This window comes from Nothobranchius furzeri, chromosome 19 (genome assembly GCF_043380555.1).
Source record: "Nothobranchius furzeri strain GRZ-AD chromosome 19, NfurGRZ-RIMD1, whole genome shotgun sequence".
NCBI lineage: Eukaryota > Metazoa > Chordata > Actinopteri > Cyprinodontiformes > Nothobranchiidae > Nothobranchius > Nothobranchius furzeri.
Window position 1 is genome coordinate 10,452,736 of NC_091759.1, and position 20,125 is coordinate 10,472,860.

General features: G+C 42.6%; 1 protein-coding gene across 2 annotated transcripts in view; it reads left to right on the top strand.

Annotated features, from left to right (window-relative positions):
- LOC107394453 (semaphorin-6D) overlaps positions 1-20,125 on the top strand; it is a 285,366-nt gene that overhangs the window by 169,732 nt on the left and 95,509 nt on the right. For both annotated transcript variants that reach the window (XM_015973381.3, XM_015973382.3), the window contains exon 3: positions 7,416-7,512. The gene's annotated coding sequence lies outside the window, so the exon portion shown is untranslated. The remainder of the gene's footprint in view (positions 1-7,415; positions 7,513-20,125) is intronic.

Below are 20,125 nucleotides of genomic sequence, written 5' to 3' on the forward strand. Positions count from 1 at the left end.
TGGAGGGTGCGTTGGAATTTGCCCAACCAGTCTACATGTGTTTTGTGTATTTGCAGAAGGTATTTGACCGAGTCCCTTGGGGGGCCCGGTGGGGGGTACTCCGGGGGGTACTCCGGGAGTATGGGGTACCAGGCCTTCTCATCTGGGCTGCTAGGTCCCTGTATGACCTGTGTCAGAGCTTGGTCCACATTGCCGGCAGTAATTCGGGCTCGTTCCCAGTGAGAGTTGGACTCCGCCAAGGCTGCCCTTTGTCACCGATTCTGTTCATAACCTTTATGGACAGGATTTCTAGGTGCAGCCAAGGTGTGGAGGGCATCTGTGTTGGTGGCCTGAGGATCAGGTCTCTGCTTTTTGCAGATGATGTGGTCCTGTTGGCTTCATCAGAACATGATCTTCAGCTTTCGCTGGAGCGGTTCGCAGCCGAGTGTGAAGCAGCTGGGATCAGCTCCTCTAAATCTGAGACCATGGTCTTGATTCAGAAAAGGGTAGAATGGCTTCTCCGGGTCAGGGATGAGGTCCTGCCCCAAGTGGAGGAGTTTAAGTATCTCGGGGTCTTGTTCATGAGTGAGGGAAAATTGGAGTGTGAGATTGATGGGCAGATTGGTGCTGCAGCTGCAGTGATGCAGTCGTTGTACCGGTCTGTCGTGGTGAAGAGCACCCATCATTACTTTTCATTTACATTTAAGTACAACATGTGTGATCTAGGGTGTAAGGCAAAGTGGATTCGAAAATAGATCTTTTAGCCCCATTTGACTTCCATTCAGTTTTCCATTCTTCTAGGGAGTCATGAACCTACCAGAAAGGGAGGAGACTGGTCTCCCTATGTATACACTGCTGCGGATATCAGTCAGCAGGGCTGTCCACCGTACACTGTTGAAGACGCAAAAACTTCCTTATTCTAAATAACGGTCCAAGTCTAAAGTGTCCAAAGTTGACGCCAAAGCCGTTTCAAACAAGCCACGGCATCTTAGTCGTTCAACTTTGTTGGGTTATTCTGCCCACCAAACTGAGCACTGTGATTGTCCCACCAAACAGCTCTATGCTCTATGATTGGTAGGACACAACTTTTACTGACTGATGTAGAAAAAATGAGCTGATGGCAATGCCAACTCCAACACCACACATTTTTATATCCATGTAGCTGGACCAAACATGCCATTTCAACCATCTTCCTTTGGGAACTATAGAATGTTTAGTTAAAGCGGCACGAGGATGGAGAAGCGTGAGTATGTAGTGAGCTATAAAAGCCATCACAGCACCCAGCTTCACTCCTGCACAACCTGAACTCTAATTAAAACCCCTTGATGCCTTTTTATTAAAACTGCAGCAGCACAGTTTAGTAAATCTTATTTGTCATCTGCCGTGTTGTTCTGAGTGTTGCAGTGCTGCCAGACTGTGTGATCTTCAGAGATTACATACAGGTGCTGGCCAGTAAATTAGAATATCATCAAAAGGTTGAAAATATTTCAGTAATTCCATTCAAAACGTGAAACTTGTACATTATATTCATGCAATGCACACAGACCAATGTATTTCCGATGTTTATTACGTTTAATTTTGATATTTATAGGTGACAACCAATGAAAACATCAAATCTGGTATCTCAGGAAATTAGAATATTCTAAAGGCCAATGAAAAAATGTTTGTTTCTCTAATGTTGGCCAACTGAAAAGAATGAACATGAAAAGAATGTGCATGTATAGCACTCAATACTTAGTCGGGGCTCCTTTTGCCTCAATAACTGCAGTAATGCGGCGTGGCATGGACTCGATCAGTCTGTGGCACTGCTCAGGTGTTATGAGAGCCCAGGTTGCTCTGATAGTCGTCTTCAGCTCCTCTGCATTGTTGGGTCTAGCGTATTGCATCCTCCGCTTCACAATACCCCATAGATTTTCTATGGGGTTAAGGTCAGGCGAGTTTGCTGGCCAATCAAGGACAGGGATACCATGGTCCTTGAACCAGGTGCTGGTGGTTTTGGCACTGTGTGCAGGTGCCAAGTCCTGTTGAAAGGTGAAGTCTGCATCCCCATAAAGTTGGTCAGCAGCAGGAAGCATGAAGTGCTCTAAAACTTCCTGGTAGACGGCTGCATTGACCCTGGACCTCAGGAAACAGAGTGGGCCAACACCGGCAGATGACATGGCACCCCACACCATCACTGACGGTGGAAACTTTACACTGGACCTCATGCAACGTGGATTCTGTGCTTCTCCGCTCTTCCTCCAGACTCTGGGTCCTTGATTTCCAAAGGAAATGCAGAACTTGCTTTCATCAGAAAACATAACTTTGGACCACTCAGCATCAGTCCAGTCCTTTTTGTCCTTGGCCCAGGCGAGACGCTTCTTGCGCTGTTTCATGTTCAAGAGTGGCTTGACACACGGAATGCGACACCTGAATCCCATGTCTTTCATGAGTCTCCTCGTGGTGGTTCTTGAAGCGCTGACTCCAGCTGCAGTCCACTCTTTGTGGATCTCCCCCACATTTTTGAATGGGTTTGTCGTCACAATTCTCTGCAGGGTGCGGTTATCCCTAGAGCTTGTACACTTTTTTCTACCACATTTTTTCCGTCCCTTCGCCTGTCTGTTAATGTGCTTGGACACAGAGCTCTGCGAACAGCCAGCTTCTTTAGCAATCACCTTTTGTGTCTTGCCCTCCTTGTGCAAGGTGTCAATGATTGTCTTTTGGACAGCTGTTAAGTCAGAAGTCTTCCCCATGATTGTGGTGCCTTCAAAACAAGACTGAGGGACCTTTTAAAGGCCTTTGCAGGTGTTTTGAGTAAATCAGCTGATTAGAGTGGCAGCAGGTGTCTTCTATATTCAGCCTTTTCAGAATATTCTAATTTTTTGAGATACCAAATTTGGAGTTTTCATTAGTTGTCACTTATGAATATCAAATTTAAATGTAATGAACATTGGAAATACATTGGTCTGTGTGCATTGCATGAATATAATGTACAAGTTTCACGTTTTGAATGGAATTACTGAAATATTTTCAACCTTTTGATGATATTCTAATTTACTGGCCAGCACCTGTAGAATCGTCAAACTGGAAGAGAAGGAGAGGAAGAGATGAGAAGAGAAGCGTTAGACTGCTGCAAGGTTTAAAAGAAAGTGATGAAGGTGGAGGGTTAAACTGCAGAGGAAGCCAAAAAGATGGATGAAGGAGTTAAGTAAATGTCAGTTTGGTGATGAAAGTAAATCCACAACAGCAGAGTGATAGCAGCAGATAGTCACAGCGGATTAACCTCTGAAAAGATCACATGTGGGATTAGTGCAGGACAAACAGATGACTCTGCCTGTTTGCTTGGGGGTGTGTGTGTGTGTGTGTGATGGTTGATAAGGATCAGATGTGTTGTTGAGAGGTTTAATATGGCTTGTGACAATACTCAAACGGGAAAACAAAACCTCAAAAGCAACAACATGACCCATCAAAGTTGTCTCTATGGAAACCAGTGACCACAGCCAATTGGACGGTCTGGTTTCAAAATGATAAATCTGTGCGGCTGCCACTACTGATTAGCTTATATCTGGTCTGATTAATCGATTAGCTTCTCCTCTCTGAGTTTGCAGTACATGGTGTCCATGCTCTAGCTTTACTGCTAAACCACAAAATAACCAATTAGCATTTATATAAAACAATGGAACCTGGAAAGATTTTATTTATTTCTACTGGAATGTGTGTTTGGCATATCTACATTGTCTTTGGCAACAAAAATGGCAATACATTGTTTTGATGTTACCCAACCCAAGACTAAACATGTTAAGAAGTTTATTTTAATTATATTGCATAATTGTTGCTGTCATTTGAAAATAAGCATTTTCTTGGCATTAAACATTGTAAACGTTGTAGTTTTTACCTTTAATCTCTGAATAACAAAACATTGTTGAAAATGAATAACATGATGTCCAGTTGTTATATTGGTGACTTTGTACCATATAACCATAAAAAACAGGTCTAAAGTACAAGTTGTGAAGGTCTAGCGCCGTTGGGGGATGCAACATTAGACGTCATGTTTCCTTCTGCTGGGCTTGGGGTCCTGAGCTCGTCATTGACATTGCACTAGATTGGCTGGATGTATGACTTACGGAAGCTATGTTACCACTTTCATAAACATTTCAGTACTAAGAAAACTCCAAAACTAATGTTGATGAACCGAATTAAAAGAGATGCAATATATTTTGGCCAAGCGGTATTGCCGTAGTGTGATGTCATCAGCAGGCGTAGGACCCTGAGCAGATCTGAAAACTACAGCTCAAGAAAACTAGCATCAGCATTGCATTCTCTCGATGGAATTACCTAAAGGACCATCAAAGTCTGAGGAGGCATGCCAATGTTGTGTGCTTTCTGCTCCACAGGTAACAACATTTACTGTAATGCTTTTTTTTTTAATAGCGACACTAATGGTGATATGGTGAAAAACTACCCTGAAATGTATGTACCCCCCCCCCCCCCCCCAGCACTTGAAAACTACACACTGCCACTTTAAACTTTACAGATATTGTATATGAATCCATATCACATAATAAATTGGATCAGAAAATAACACTTATCCTTTCATAGACTCCCATTCATTTGGCAGTTTATTTGAACCCATGATCAGGAAGTAGATGGGTGTGGCTTAGGCTCCCTTTGGTCATGAGTCACGAGGAGCTGCCAACCACATAATCGATTGTTGACCAGATGGGAGAAGGAATAAAAACTACTGTGAGGGGGAAATGGAGTTGGATTTTGTTTCTGTTTGACAATTATTTAAGTTATTTAGGGTTTTCGGTTCAAGCACTTACTAGAGCCCTATACAAATATATTTATCATCTGATTGATCCAACTCCACAGCTGTGACTAATGAGGCATCATCTAGTTTGTGAGTTTTTATTTTGAGATTAGTCCTGTGCCGAATTATTTTGGCAGCGCCTTCGATGGCTTGTTGGCTCTTTGATAGGAGAACCAACGCGGATCAGTTACAAAATCAACTCTTGAGCAGCTGAAGAAACAGCAGGTGGATTTATTAGAAGTTTAACTTTTGATTTCCTGCCAATGTGGTTGCCGTCACAAAATGTTGGGAGTCCGCTCACAGAAGCGATCCAGCAGAGTCTACTTGGAGCCGCCTGCCATCTTTGTTTCCAAGTACAAAATGTTTAACAGTTCCCACTGTGGTATCATTAGTGTTTCTTTTGTAATCCCAACCACCACGAAAGCAGATTCTCAAAGCAGCCTGATTGATAATTGTACAAGTTCAGCTGCTAGTTTCAGATCCACACATATAGATGAGCGTTCTGCTGATCAACCATCATACTTGGACCACATGGACATTTTTGTAAATTGCTCTTTTTAGTTTCCACACAATAATTGGATAACTGATATTGGAAGTCGACACATTTTGAGTTTAGGGATGAGAAGTGAGTCAGAGCATCTGCTGCTGACATTTTAATGGCTTTTACACAAATGAAGAAATAAATGATGTGGTTTTGCCAAGTAATGAGTTCATTTTAACTAAACCAAATGAGTTAAAATGTCACATCTTAGTCCACACCTCCATCTCCACGTTCTCCCATGATCCTTCACTGTTTGACCCTGTTAGGAAGGTCTCTTCCAATTGGTGGCTGCTTGCTCTAATGGCTCCCATTACCTTGTTGGAAAGGTTAGCATGCTCAAATCTTTCAGCTCCTTCATTAAAAAGTCAGGGTGCTTCTCTTCAGATGAGCATTTTTAAATGAAACTAAAAGAAAACAAAAACTGATAAAAGCTCAAGATTTTTAGATGTTAAAATAAACTCCAGATCTATTTAGATGATGCAGCAGAAAAGGGAAACGTCTTGGTGATTAACTTCCTCTCCTCCCCTCTGCTTGTTTGTCTAATGCCCACGTTGATTCTGGCTCGGTGGCTTTTTTCTTGAATGAAATCCGTCTTGAAAATTGGCTTCACGCCAAACATCAGCTGATTAGATTTTCTTCGATCTGGACTTCTGCCACCAGATGAGATTTTAGTTCTCTGGAGACCGGATCTTCAGTCCTGCAGAGTGGAGGAATCTAATTAGTTCCAGACCCTTAAGAATCCGGCAGCAACACGAGACTCCAGTCCTTTTGTGTATTAGGTGAAGAGTCAATCCTACTGGTGCATTGTGGTCTTACTACAGGAATGTCCCTGGAAAGTTTGCTCCTTAAGCAAAGAGCAACATTTAAAACACCAGTTGGTGGATTTCAGATAATGACATTATTGTGGATAATTGATTTTCATAGCAGTCTTGTGAAATTGAGCGTTTTCTGTTCGTCTTATGCAAAGAAACATTTGGGTCCTTCCTGGTATTTGATGCTCATTGGATGGGTTGACAGAGTAGGGTCCACTAGGTTGGGCAAAAGGACCATTTTCAGGGTCATTTTCGGGAGCCAGCGAAGTACCTGACCTTGGGTAGGTACTTGGAATGGCGAGTAGAGTCACTGAGTACGAATTTTGATGAATTTGTGCCAATTTTGCTGTAATGCAGTAGGAAATGACGTCACGAGACATCACCCAAAACAGCCACCTTTAGTAAAATTAGAAGAGTTGCTGGTGAAGAAGGATGGAAGCACAAGAGAATAAGAAGCGTTCCCTGAGCTCCGTGTTACTAAACACACAACACAGAAAAAGGCAGCAAGAACATATTTCACGGGGCTTTTTTGTCTCAGAGAACTGTAATAAACAGCACTTCTTTTGGTCATTGAACGCCACTTTTTACCTCACACAGAAGTTCTCCCGGTCCTCTGATTGGATTAAATTACAGCATCAGAATAAAACTTTAACGTTATTAATGTCCATGCATGCTTTTGGATGCTGATCGGTGACATCACTCATTGCAAATTCAGTTACGATATTCTGATGTCTTGGCGGTCCTGAAAGGGCACGTCTGACAGGACCAAACAATCGTATCTCCCAGTCAGTTTTCCCTTTCTCAGAAATTTCCTGATATGGCCTAAAATTAATATCATGATATATTGAGGATTTCACCTCGATAACGATAAATGGACGATAACTACAGGTATGCGCACAAACAAAAGTTGTCAACTAGATGGGGCTGTCAGATGTATTAGTTGAGTCATGGTTTTACGTGACTCAAGGTGGTACAGCTTCTTAAAGAGACATGAACATCGCCAGCCTACACACATCTTGTCTTTTAATTATCAAATTTATTGGCATGGGAAAAATAATCACGATAAGAGTCAAAAATTTTGATAACGATACATTTTTGATTTATTGCTGTAACGTTGCCCAGCCCTAATACCACACTACATTTAGAATACAATGTTTTCACTTAACTTCAGACCCTAACTCCTCCCACCTGATGGGGAAAATAAGCAAAATAAAAATGATTAAAAAAAGGCCAGTTAATCAAATGGATTTCTTTCTTTCTATCTTTATTTATTTATAATTTTTTTTTATTGCAGGACATCTGAGGGGGTCGCCCCCCACCACCGGAATCCTTACAACCCACCCCCGCCTGACCAGAAGCTCCATTTGTTGGATGCTGCAGATTTTCAGATTGTAAGTAAAATCACATTTTATTAAAACTTCTTTTGTTATTTTTATATTAGGCTTAATTTAATCATCTGCTCGTTGCAACATTCATTTCATACTGAACCAGTACGAAGACGAAGAGCTGACATAATCCCTTTAATACTATTATGCAAACATCATAAAGCAGTTTGTGTATAAAAAAATCATTTTTTGACTGTTAGGCGTCTCCATAAATACATAGAAACTGATTGATGCAGCGCCACATATTCCCCCCTCAGCGACTTAATTGTTTTAATGTAACTAGGTGAGTTTCATTACAACAATATATTATGTAGTCGCTCTGTGTCAATTATTACCTGAAAACAATTAGAACTTGCTTTTGACCTGCTGTGTCCTTGTTGTAAAGAAGCCATTTGCTGCTGACGAACATCTGAAACTCCCAGCTTGCAGTGAAGGCATCACAGTGTGCCCTTTTCACACAGATGTGAACATTAGCTGATTCATTTTCCAGCTGTGTGTCATTACAATCAGAATAAAAAAGGAAAAATAAGCTGCCTACAGAACAGCGTGTGTGTGTGTGTGTGTGTGTGTGTGTGTGTGTGTGTGTGTGTGTGTGTGTGTGTGTGTGTGTGTGTGTGTGTGTGTGTGTGTGTGTGTGTGTGTGTGTGTGTGTGTGTGTGTGTGTGTGTGTGTGTGTGTGCGTGCACGTGTGCTAATATGCACTATTTGACAATTCCCCTTTCTGCATTTTCACAATGATGGTTTATAACTTTTTCATGTATGCGTTTATATTTTTCCCACATGTCTGTTTGTGCTTGTTTTGCTGCAGATGGCAGTTGAGTAAATCTCCCAGAATCCCTCTGGGCAGCCTGTGTTGAAGGGCTGTGAAGCAGCGAGTGGGTTGTTTGTGATTTTTGCTTCTCAGAGAGGTGCCAGTCGTTTGTTGTGTCTGCACAGCTTCTTCAGACTCACCTGTAAATCACATCTGCGTCATGTTCATCTGCAGGTTGAAAGAGAGCAGATTTATTCAGTCATCAGAACAATAAGGCCAACGTTGGATTGTCAGTCTGTAAATAAAGCAGCATGGCATGCGTTTGCAACATTTGTTGTGTTTGAAGGTAGTGTTATTCATGCAGTACGATTCCTGAAGCCTTATGGGCTCGACACACGGGAGGCGACATCGCCTCTCCTCCATTCATTTTCAATGAGACGTGCACAACAAAGCGATAATCATGGGTTTCCCTCCTACCAAGCAAAACGCAAAAAACGTGCGTGTGAAATTTTGTGCTCGTGCACAGGCGACCCAGCGACGCGATCCCAGAAAGTTGAAACATTTTCAACTTTTCATCGCTGTCGCTCGGACGAGGACCAATCAACGGAGGTTTCATTCACTGACCAATGAGCGGACAGGATGCTCCATACACCTCCGAGCAAACATGGAGGAGAAGTTTATTATTATTATGTTTTATATAGTAAAATCACAAGTAACATTTCACAAAACTCCTAGCAGCACCTTGTGAAACATCATATCTACCGCTTTAAGGGAATTAAGGTTATTTAAGCTGTTCAGAGTTTAAAAAGTGGTAGATATGTTTCACAAGGTGCTGCTAGAGTTATGTGAAATCTTACTTCTTACTGTTCCAACTATAGGGGGATCACACTCCTCAGCCTCCCTGGAAAGGTCTACTCCAAGGTACTGGAGAGGAGGGTCCGATCGATAGTTGAATCTCAGATAGAGGAGGAGCAATGTGGTTTTCGTCCTGGCCGTGGAACTGTGGACCAGCTCTATACCCTTGCAAGGGTGATGGAGGGGGCATGGGAGTTTGCCCAACCAATCCACATGTGCTTTGTGGATTTGGAGAAGGCTTATGACCGTGTCCCCAGGGGCACCCTGTGGGGGACGCTCCAGGAGTATGGGGTGGGTGGCTTTCTGTTAAGGGCCATTCAGTCCCTTTACCAGAGGAGCGTGAGTTTGGTCCGCATAGCCGGTAGTAAGTCGGACCTGTTCCCAGTGAGGGTTGGACTCCGCCAGGGCTGCCCTTTGTCACCGGTTCTGTTCATCACTTTTATGGACAGAATTTCTAGGCACAGCCGTGTTGTGGAGTGTGTCGAGTTTGGTGGCAGGAGAATCTCGTCTCTGCTTTTTGCGGATGATGTGGTCCTCCTAGCTTCATCCAGCTCTGACCTTCAGCTCTTGCTGGGCAGGTTCGCGGCCGAATGTGAAGCGGCTGGGATGAGGATCAGCACCTCCAAATCTGAGACCATGGTTCTCGACCGGAAAAGGGTGGCTTGCCACCTCCGGGTCGGGGGAGAGGTCCTACCTCAAGTGGAGGAGTTTAAGTATCTCGGGGTCTTGTTCACGAGTGAGGGTAGGAGGGATCGGGAGATCGACAGGCGGATTGGTTTGGCGTCTGCAGTGATGCGGACGCTGAGCCGATCTGTCGTGGGGAAGAGGGAGCTGAGCCAGAAAGCCAGGCTCTCGATTTACCGGCCAATCTACGTCCCAATCCTCACCTATGGTCATGAGCTTTGGGTAATGACCGAAAGAACGAGATCGCGGATACAAGCGGCCGAAATGAGTTTCCTCCGTAGGGTGGCCGGGCTCAGCCTTAGAGATAGGGTGAGGAGCTCGGACATTCGGGAGGGACTCGGAGTAGAACCGCTGCTCCTCCGGATCGAAAGGAGCCAGTTGAGGTGGTTTGGGCATCTGGTCAGGATGCCTCCTGGACGCCTCCCTGGGGAGGTGTTTCGGGCATGTCCTGCCGGCAGAAGGCCCCCGGGTCGACCCAGGTCACGGTGGAGAGGTTACATCTCCAATCTGGTCTGGGAACGCCTTGGGGTCCTGCCGGAGGAGCTGGTGGAGGTGGCCGGGGAGAGGACGGCCTGGAGCTCCCTAATTGGGATGCTGCCCCCGCGACCCGGACCCGGATAAGCGGAGGAAGACGAAGACGAAGACGAAACTTCTTAGAGTGAGAAACCAATGTCTTCTTGAAACCATGATAATAGCTTTTCTCCTTCAAGTGCAACATCTAAATAAAATGTTTAACCTCTAAATAAAAGTACTATCCGTCACCATTTTATTAGCTGAACATTTATTATCTCTCTTATTCCTGTTTATGGCGTAATTTTGCAGTCTGAGTCCAGCGCTTCACAAACCTGGCTCTGACGAACATTTTCTTGCTTTGACGGTCTTTTTGCGTGTGTGTGTGCGTGTGTGTGTGTGTGTGTGTGTGTGTGTGTGTGTGTGTGTGTGTGTGTGTGTGTGTGTGTGTGTGTGTGTGTGTGTGTGTGTGTGTGTGTGTGTGTGTGTGTGTGTGTGTGTGTGTGTGTGTGTGTGTGTGTGTGTTGGGTTGTATCTAAAATTATTGGGGAAAAATGACTGAAATCAGTGTTTCACAGTTGGAAATGTGGGAATCAATCCCCAAGGAAGCAGAGGGAGATGCAGAGAAAACCAAAATATGATAGAAGAAAAGGTTCAGTAGAGAGTAGTGCAGCCTAGATTGGTCGATTAGTAACAATTACATCAACTATCAAAGTTGTTTACCACAAATGTAATAATCAACGTCATTTATTTTTTAAGCTTAGTTTTTTCCTCTCAAAATATTTTTTATATAATGTATAGTTTTATAAAATATTTATATTTATGTAACTGCTTTGTCTGCTTTTCTGCTCTTGACGGACATATGCAGTAGTTGGGTTCAGGTCAGCTGTTTTCGCAAAAGCTCAAACCTGCATAGCGAGCTGGCAACAGAGCTAAAGAATTTTTTAAGCATTTAGTTCAAATTTGAGAAGCAAGTGCAAAATCTGCAAGGTAGAGCCTGCCATCCATGACCCTGGGTTCTCACTGGAGGCATCAGCGGTGCAGAACGGTTTACGCGGCGCGTCGGTCCACACCGGGGGAGTCTCAGCCATAGAGCTGTCCGCTGTCCTCCTCGCTGGACTCGCAAGATCTTGGGACTTTGACGTTCGCTGTTTGTTTATGACATCCACCATTGAACCAAAAAGAAGGAGATCCAGTTTGATATCGCTGTTTGATGTCATATGTAATGTTGTGCCTCTCCACTGCCAGGATTAAAGCCATAAGAAACACACCGTTGCACTTCTGGAAATATTCTGCGAGCAAATAAGCCATTAGGTCACACCTATTGACATAATCTACATAGATAAATCTCGTCTCTGCATTAGTCTTTTATTTAAAAAAATCACCAGATGTTTTACACTGAAACTGTGTGTAATTTCCTGTCTAGTCCTATGTTAACTATGGAAATAAACGTATCCTAGAAGCAGCTGGCAGCAAAAGTCAAATCCAATCCTTTTAATGGCGCGGCGTGGTGAGCTGCTTCTGGGATGTTCCTGAAGTGCTCCGCGCCACGTCCAGTTTGGATCGACCTATAGACTACATTGGATTGCAATTTGAAGCAACAGCATTCCGCCCTGCTGATTCAGTGTGTGGACCCGGGTTAACAGTACAATGGTGATGCATGAGCCTCTTAAAATGAAGCACATAGTGGTCGACAACAAAGAGGCAGTTAATGCCTTCGGCTAGTTCGCTATTTGGCTGCTAATATCAGCAGTGAGCTACTTATATTGATGCATAAACAGTAGTGATGGTGATGTCACTATACTTTGCATGCGTCATGTGTTTGCTCTAATGCTACACAAATACGTTTTATTTCAAAAAGAAGCACATTGTGGCAGACGAAGAGCGACACCTCCAGAAGATAATGTGCTTGTTAGCTGCTAACATCAACTGTGAGCTTTTTGTATTTATAGATATAACATTAACATTTGTGATGTTTCATTACCCTTAGCCCATGTATTTTGTTTGCTGTACCATTACAAACATGAATGCTTGGTTTTAAAAGGAAGCATGCTGTGGCTGACTTTCAGCTCGTTAGGCTAATTTGCTAGCTGCTAACATAAACAATGAGTTACTTGTACTGATAGCTGCAATATTAAAGTGACGGTGTGTATTTTTTCTGGCGATGGGGGCAGTAGATACCTAAATCTTTGCAAGCAAGCAGTATTTTTTGTTTGAGTAAGACCTTACCAACGGATGCCCATTAGAGTCAAAAAGCTCTGGGGAATCAATTTCCCTCTGGGATTAATAAAGTATTTTTGAATTGAATTGAACTGAGTGCAAACTTCAGCAAAACTACAAGCACATCAGACTCCCTTTCATCACTGGCAACAAGTGAAGAGGTAAATGTGTAAAACTACAACGTTTAAGAATGACAAACGTTTTGTCACCATTTGCTACTAATCAGTAAATGCATTTTGTCCTCATGGGCTCCTGTAGATGGAAACATGGCATCAAACATGGCGTCGCCCAGAGACTTGGACTCACTCCCGTGTATTTTAGACCTGATTTTTATGGTTATATGTTACGAAGCCGCCAATATATTTCAATAACTGAGTATTATTGAATTCATTTTCAACATAATTTTAATGGATATTTCCAGAAATAAAAACTACACATTTCTCTTAAACACTAGTGATGGCATTTTAATGACAATTAACACGTATGTCATGTTTTTTGTGTAACATTACAAACACTAATAATTTATTAAATCTGTAAAAGAGTTGCTCCTCAGTGGACGGCTTTTTTTTTTTTTTTTTTTTTTTTGCTTTCATAAGCCCAGTGCCTTGTTTTCTTCATCTTTTATAAATGGTTGAATGAGCTTTCATCTTAATCATCTTTATTTTTAGGAGGCACAAAATAGATAATGTTTCCAGTAAGAAACAAATAATGGTTTTATTAGAACAGCTGGTGAGATTAACTATAACCTACGAATGATGCGATGAGTCAACTAATGGCCAAAATAGTTGGTACATTTGTTTGTGGCAGCCCTATTCGAGTTAGAATTTGTGGAATGCATCTATTAGCATCATCTCTCACCTTTTTCCACTTTCGACATTGTTTCTTTTATTAATCTCAGTTTCTTAGAAATCTCCACTTCCTTTCTTTTTCTGTTCAGCTGTCTCCATTTATTTTCCACATGCTATCCTCACCAGTATCACTCATTATTTCTGTTATTTTTCACACATTTGCTTAATTTAATCCCAGCTGTAATTAATTCTTTTAACTCATCCACACCTATTAATCTCATTCATTTATTCTCCCATACAATACACTACGCTCCTTTTTCAGTGTGTTTTCTTGTCCTTTTCAACGAATTCACTTTCACTCTGCAGCTGACCCTTGGTTTCCATTAGTCAACTGTACACATGTCACTGCAAGCTCTTTCTAACTCCCATTCACTCAGTTTCATTCAGAGAACATTCAGCAACACAAACGGCTACACACACTCACACACACACGCACACGCACACACACACACATTTAAAAGTGTTTCAGCTTGATAGCACATTGTTGGAATAAGAAAAAAACATTCAATATGTCAATCAGTGCAGTGATTATTTATGTGAGCACACAATGGCATGGCAAGGGAATTCTTTCCAAGTGGCGCTGAAATGAACTGAAACAGAGGGAAAAGAGTCCTTTTAGGCCAGGTGTTCTTATGCAGCTCTCAATCACTGCTTCGTGTTCAGGAAGGCTTCAAATAGTTTCAAATGTGACAAAATATTTCATGAATGAATGCTTAAATTTATGTGTGTGTGGCAATGAGAAAAGTCTAGGGCTGGGGGTAAACGATTATTTTTAAAACGATTATTCTGACGATTATTTTATCGAATAGTCGACTATTCTAATGACTATTTAAAAAATTACTCTAATGATTATTTTTCTATTGCACAATTAACAAAAACCAGAAAATCTCAAATAAATTCCTCAAAAAATTGATAAATTCTTACTGTAAAAGAATAAACACTACAGGCCTTCCATTTTGTATAACACTGCTTTTATTGTGTTGCGGTTGGTTATGTTCTGGTGACGTGTAGAACTTGGGAGTGCAGGCTGCTGCCTGAGAGGTGGTAGAAGATGGAGTGTCTCCATGCTGCTTTGTTTTGGTCACTTATGTGCATGAGGCGAGTGGTCTTACGGGTTAAACCAAACTCAGGTGATATTTTACACTAAACCGAAAACCCACAACACTCTAAATGTAATAAAAGGGAGATCTACACCACAAAAAAGATGAACTCTAAACCAAAACGTAACAGCTTATCCCAACGCAAGAAGCTGTTAGCGAAGATGCTAACAGTAGCTTTACCAACGTTAAGTTCAAGTTACCAAGTTTAAATAAACCAAAAACACCCAGCAGCAAACAGACCAGCACGGAGGAGAGACTGCTACCACCAAAACAGCTCTCCTCATGTCTGAAAGAAGCTCCTTAATGAAGGGAGAAGTGCTCCCGGTGATTTTCTACATCTGCGATAAACACGAAGCAGCGCATCTGACCCCGGAAGTTGTTGTCCGTTGCCGGGAGACGAAGGGGCAAAACAGGAAAATAATCTAGTAGTGGACGGACGTTGTTCCGGGTCTTCGGTATTTGGCGGAGATGTTAGTGAAGGCGGAGAAGAGGGCGAACTAGAGGAAAAACGGGCAGATTCCTCCTCTATTTACAAACTCCTGGGGATGCAACAAGTGGGCGCGGTGTGTCGACTTCCGGATCTGACGTCGACAAATTTTTAGAATCGAGCCGTCGACTTCGTCGAGGCTTCGCTACAGCCCTAGAAAAGTCATTCATTTTTAGACTTTCTGTGAGGTGAATCTAAACTCAGCTGCACGAGAAATGGTTCAAAGAACAGGTGTGCAATCATGTGGTCACATCATTTTGTTGCATCTTCAATAAAACATGTCTGACCTTAAAAGTGTCAGTTTGTAGAAATGGAAAATGAAAACACTTCTTTTCGTTTTCAGTTCTTTTTCAAGGTAATTGGACAGTTTAGAGCAGCCGTTACAATCATTTCTTTGGATTGCATCAGTTTTGCTCTTCTCTGGTTAAAAAGGAATCGCCCAGTGTGATCAAGATGAGAAGGATCAGTTTGCATTCATCTATTTCCTTAGTTTGCCTTTGTATCTGTGTGAACGTTTGCATTTGTATTAATGCTCAACTTTTGTTTTCACTACACAGGAAGAAATTGGAAAATTAGAAAATATCAGTAGCTTTAAATATTAGCTCGTAGGGATGGGTACCTTTGACATTTGAATCGATTCGGTACTAATTCCCGGTACCTACGAATCGATACCGGTACTTAACATTACCAATTTTCGATGCTTTTGAGTGTTTAATATTTTAATTCTCTTTTATAATTAAATATATATTTTTCTCAATATATAACAATATTTGATAAATATCACGATGAATAACATGCAACTGTTTGTATTTTAACATCGTCCTTGTAGTTTTATAAGTTGATAATTAAACTGAAGCAAACATCTTTACTGTGAACTAAATTTACTGTGTATCTTCATTCCTTTTGCCGTCCTTTTTCTTTTGATTTTTCCTACTGGGAAGTGAGAATTTCCGAGGAGAAAGCGAACGCACCATTAGCTGATAACAACGGTGGCAATGGAAGCTAACATAACAAGCTAACGTTATCTTAAACAGTTTATTTAGCTGCTGGAGCAGATTAAAACGATTATGCCTCAAACTTAGATCGTTGTCGCTGGTTTCATCTTCACCCAATCACCCGTCGCATTTAGTAAAGTGAAGCCAAACTTTAGGGCGCGTTCATGTTCTTCTAGTCGGAAATTCGGAGTTCCGAGGAGAAAGCGAACGCACCATTAGCAAAACGGAAGCTAACATATCAAGCTAACGTTATTTTAAAAATTTTATTTACCTACCGGAGCAGATTAAGATGGGGATGTCTCACTTAGATCGTTGTCGCTGGTTTCGTCATCACCCAGTTACCCATCACATTTAGTGAAGTGGACCCAAGCTTTAGCGTGTGTTCTTTCTACCATGCTGCTCTGTTTACAACTCGCTCGCAGCGACCGACGACATAACCGCATGCACAGCTGTCTTGGCAAGTTCTCGTTATGAAGGACGGGTACCGAAACGAGGCACCGTTTGAAACAATGTGAATCGGTGCTGGGTCGGTACTATGGAATTCGGTCGGTACCTTAAAAAGTACCAAATTTGGTACCCATCCCTATTAACTCGTGTAGAAAGCTGCTTTTATATAAAACTTAATTTTAATAGATGTTTGACAAAAAAAATTATTTTGAAAAGTGGCATTATAGGTGTGTGTGTGTGTGTGTGTGTGTGTGTGTGTGTGTGTGTGTGTGTGTGTGTGTGTGTGTGTGTGTGTGTGTGTGTGTGTGTGTGTGTGTGTGTGTGTGTGTGTGTGTGTGTGTGTGTGTGTGTGTGTGTGTGTGTGTGTGTGTGTGTGTGTGTGTGTGTGCTTTTCTTTTTTTCTAGGAAAATTTAATTTCTCTTGTAAGATGCACAACGTTGCTCTCCTGTTCAAATTTTAAACATCTAGGGGAAAAATGTCATGTCAGTCCCAGGTGTCTGGAACAAATCTCAGTTCAGTTTCCTCGAGCCATGCAGAAATGTGAACTTTGTGAGGTTGGGGACACAAATGTGAACTAAATTGATGGTAAACTGTGAACAAGAAAATCTATGTGACTTTATCAGTCTGATTGCACGTGGATGGAGGTTCCTGCTCATGTGTAAAGTCATTTTATGAACCGATTCAGTTTTATTCTAGTCTGATTCTGGAACGAACGAACATTCCTACTTTTATACTGGACAGATCCCAAATAGAGTAGAAGGAGTCACCGCTCGTCTGGGAAAAGGTGCTGGATCCTGCATCGCAGATTGAAATGTGCGGATTCTCATTTTGTTTATACTGGACAGCTCCAACATGAGGACATGGTCTAGGGAGCAAACTAATTATCCAACAGTAGTGTCACCTCTGTCCAGGTCCTTTCATGGGTCAACCAGTACCTGACCTGGAGCACAGGGTCAGAGTCACTGGGTGGGACTTGTGTTTAACTCGTGCTGATTGGTTGTAACTCGGCAGAAAATGATTTTGGTGGATGACCCACACAGCAGGCATTTATAAAGTTGGAAAATTTGCTGTTGAAGCGACATGGAAGGAAAAGAACATAAGCAGTGTTGCTGCTGCTTAGCAAACCCCATCGTATCATTTCTGCTGTTTGGCGGTCCCCTACAGAGCGCTGTAAAAAACTGCACCGCTTCTGGTCATGGATTTCCACGTTTTATATCATCGTGTAAAAATTTCTCCCTGTCCATCGAGCAGAATTACGAGAACTTTTGCCCAGAATTAAGCTTTTATTGTTTTTAATGTCTGCGGACGCCTTTTGGCGCTGATCAGTGACATCTCTCAAACGGTCGTGACATGCTGACTTCTCAACACTCCCAAAAATGACGATTCTGTATGGAGACACAACGGCTGAGAGGATGGAGCCATCATATTTTCCTTGCCCCCTTCCAGAAATTTCCTGTAAATGTATACGTAAACTGTAACCGTTGATGTGGGTAACTGTAAAACAAAAATCTGACGTATTGCGTCATATCGCTCTAGCTGCATTTGTTTACTTTTATGAACTGAAAACATTTGTCAGCACTTCCAAACCATAATAAGTATTTATGCAGGATTGCCTCGTATAAATAACAAATGAGAGATGGATCTGAGGCAATCTTCCTCTCATTTTGGCTTCAACACACTCTGCAGCTCTCCTGGCCTCTAAACCCTTTATTTTTAATCACACAGTTTGGCTCGTTTCGTCTCGGCGGTGCCCGGTATGAGGTCCACTTCCTCAGCTGTGGGTGGCTTGTAAAGTCCTGTAGACATTGGCACACTGTCATGTTCTCTAAACAAAGAAATCGCTTGAAAATCTGTGTGGACAATTTAAAATCTGCTGGCGCAGATTGCGAAGCATAAGACACAGATATCCCATCTGTAGTGTTCTTCAGCAAGACACTTCACTCAGAAAGCTGTGTTTGCAGTCAGACTGATCTGTGCTTATGGTGAGCTGCAGGTTGGTCAGATTCGTGTTGCCGAAACTTGGTTTTGGGAGTTTATCGGCGGCGACAGAGCAATACCTGTAGCGATTCATCAAAGGAGTTACCCCGGGTTTCCACGGGAGCCGTCAGCAGCACGTTACTGCAGCAGCACGTCTTGCTCACGTAAGCTGCTGCTTGGCCCTTCCCACGAGACGCGAAGCAGCAGGGGAGCAGCTGTCACCGACCGAGCACGAAGTCACACGAGTGACTTCGTCAGTAAACACAACAACAAGCAGGAGAAAACTACAACATGGTTTGTGTTTTATGTTCTGTCTGTTTTATAATCGCCAAGACCGACCTGAAAAACAAAGGAGACCGCTAACTAGATGATAACTTCTCACGGGGACGCACAGTTAGTAACTTTTTTTAAAGTAAAGCAACCGAAGGCAGTACGTTTCTTTATTCTGAAAATCTCGGGAGCTTCTCTCCGTTTCCGCGTCCGATTTCCTGTCTTTCCTTCCCCAAAAATGTTGAACTTGACCCGTTTCAGAGGCGTCGCGCGTAGGAAATAGAACCGGCATGTAAAGGCCGCGACATGCTGCTCCTGAGACGCGGCCGACTCGCGCTGCTGACGGCTCCAGTGGAAAAGGTTCTGTTGACCACAGCGGTTCCTATCAGCAGCTATGACGTGCTGCTGCAGTAACGTGCTGCTGACGGCTCCTGTGGAAAGCCGGGGTAAGAAGTAAGAGCGTAAACCAAGAGTTCATCTCTGTTTGAGTAAATAAGGTTGATTTTTATGTTTTAAACTAACAGATAAAACTAAACAGAATCATAGTGCTTGTAATGTTTTTACTGAGTTCCTGTGAACCGTTTTTTATTTTAGATTCAAAGCATCATTTTGGATGCGTGCGGGGTTGCCTCAATACCATTAACGTGTTAGATTGCACATCATCCTCCGGCTCACTTCTTATATAACCTTGTAGACTTTTATTGTGGATAAACAACAGCAGTGAATCTGTACTGAGGCCAGATGTTTTTTCTTTTGCTTTTGGCAGGGATCTTCTGAGCCTGCAGTGAAGCAGAGGAAACATAAGAGCCGATTTCAGGCTGCATGAAATCAGGATTTCACAGAGCTAAATGTGTTGCTGCACCCCCCCAAAATCTGAGGCCCGCACAATGGTTACGGCTCGGATTAGCTTTGTGCTCACGCTGTAGTTTAGTCATTAATACGGAGAAGTTTCGCAGACTGTGAGAGAAGCCGGAGGAGGAGAAGAAACGAGCCTTTAACCATTTCTGTTTTCCTCCCTTCACTTGTTCCTGAATCTTCTTATTGTCTCTGCGTCATTTCGGTGGTCTCTCAGTTACTCTGGCACCCGTGAAGTCTTTTTCTAAGAATTTGTCCTTCAGTCCGAAACACAACAACACAAACAACACAAACACGCACACTGTGGCAGAAACTGGCGTATTGCCTGTCAGGATGAAAACTGATTCCACTTTCTCAGTCTGGCACTCAGGGGCGACTATTCAAGGCCAGCAGACACACAGACACACGCGGCTTACACCAACCCTGCACACACACTTAAAGCCACACACTCCTTCTGGAGGGCACGAGGGGAGGCGGCACAAGACCAGCTCATATTCAATCTGGTTTAAAGGAAGAGTGACTGGATAGACGTAGGTTGAAACAGGGCTGTAAGGAGATGCACCACAAACTCTCCAAAGACTACTATGTAAATATGCAGCTCTAATAAAAATGTAAATTA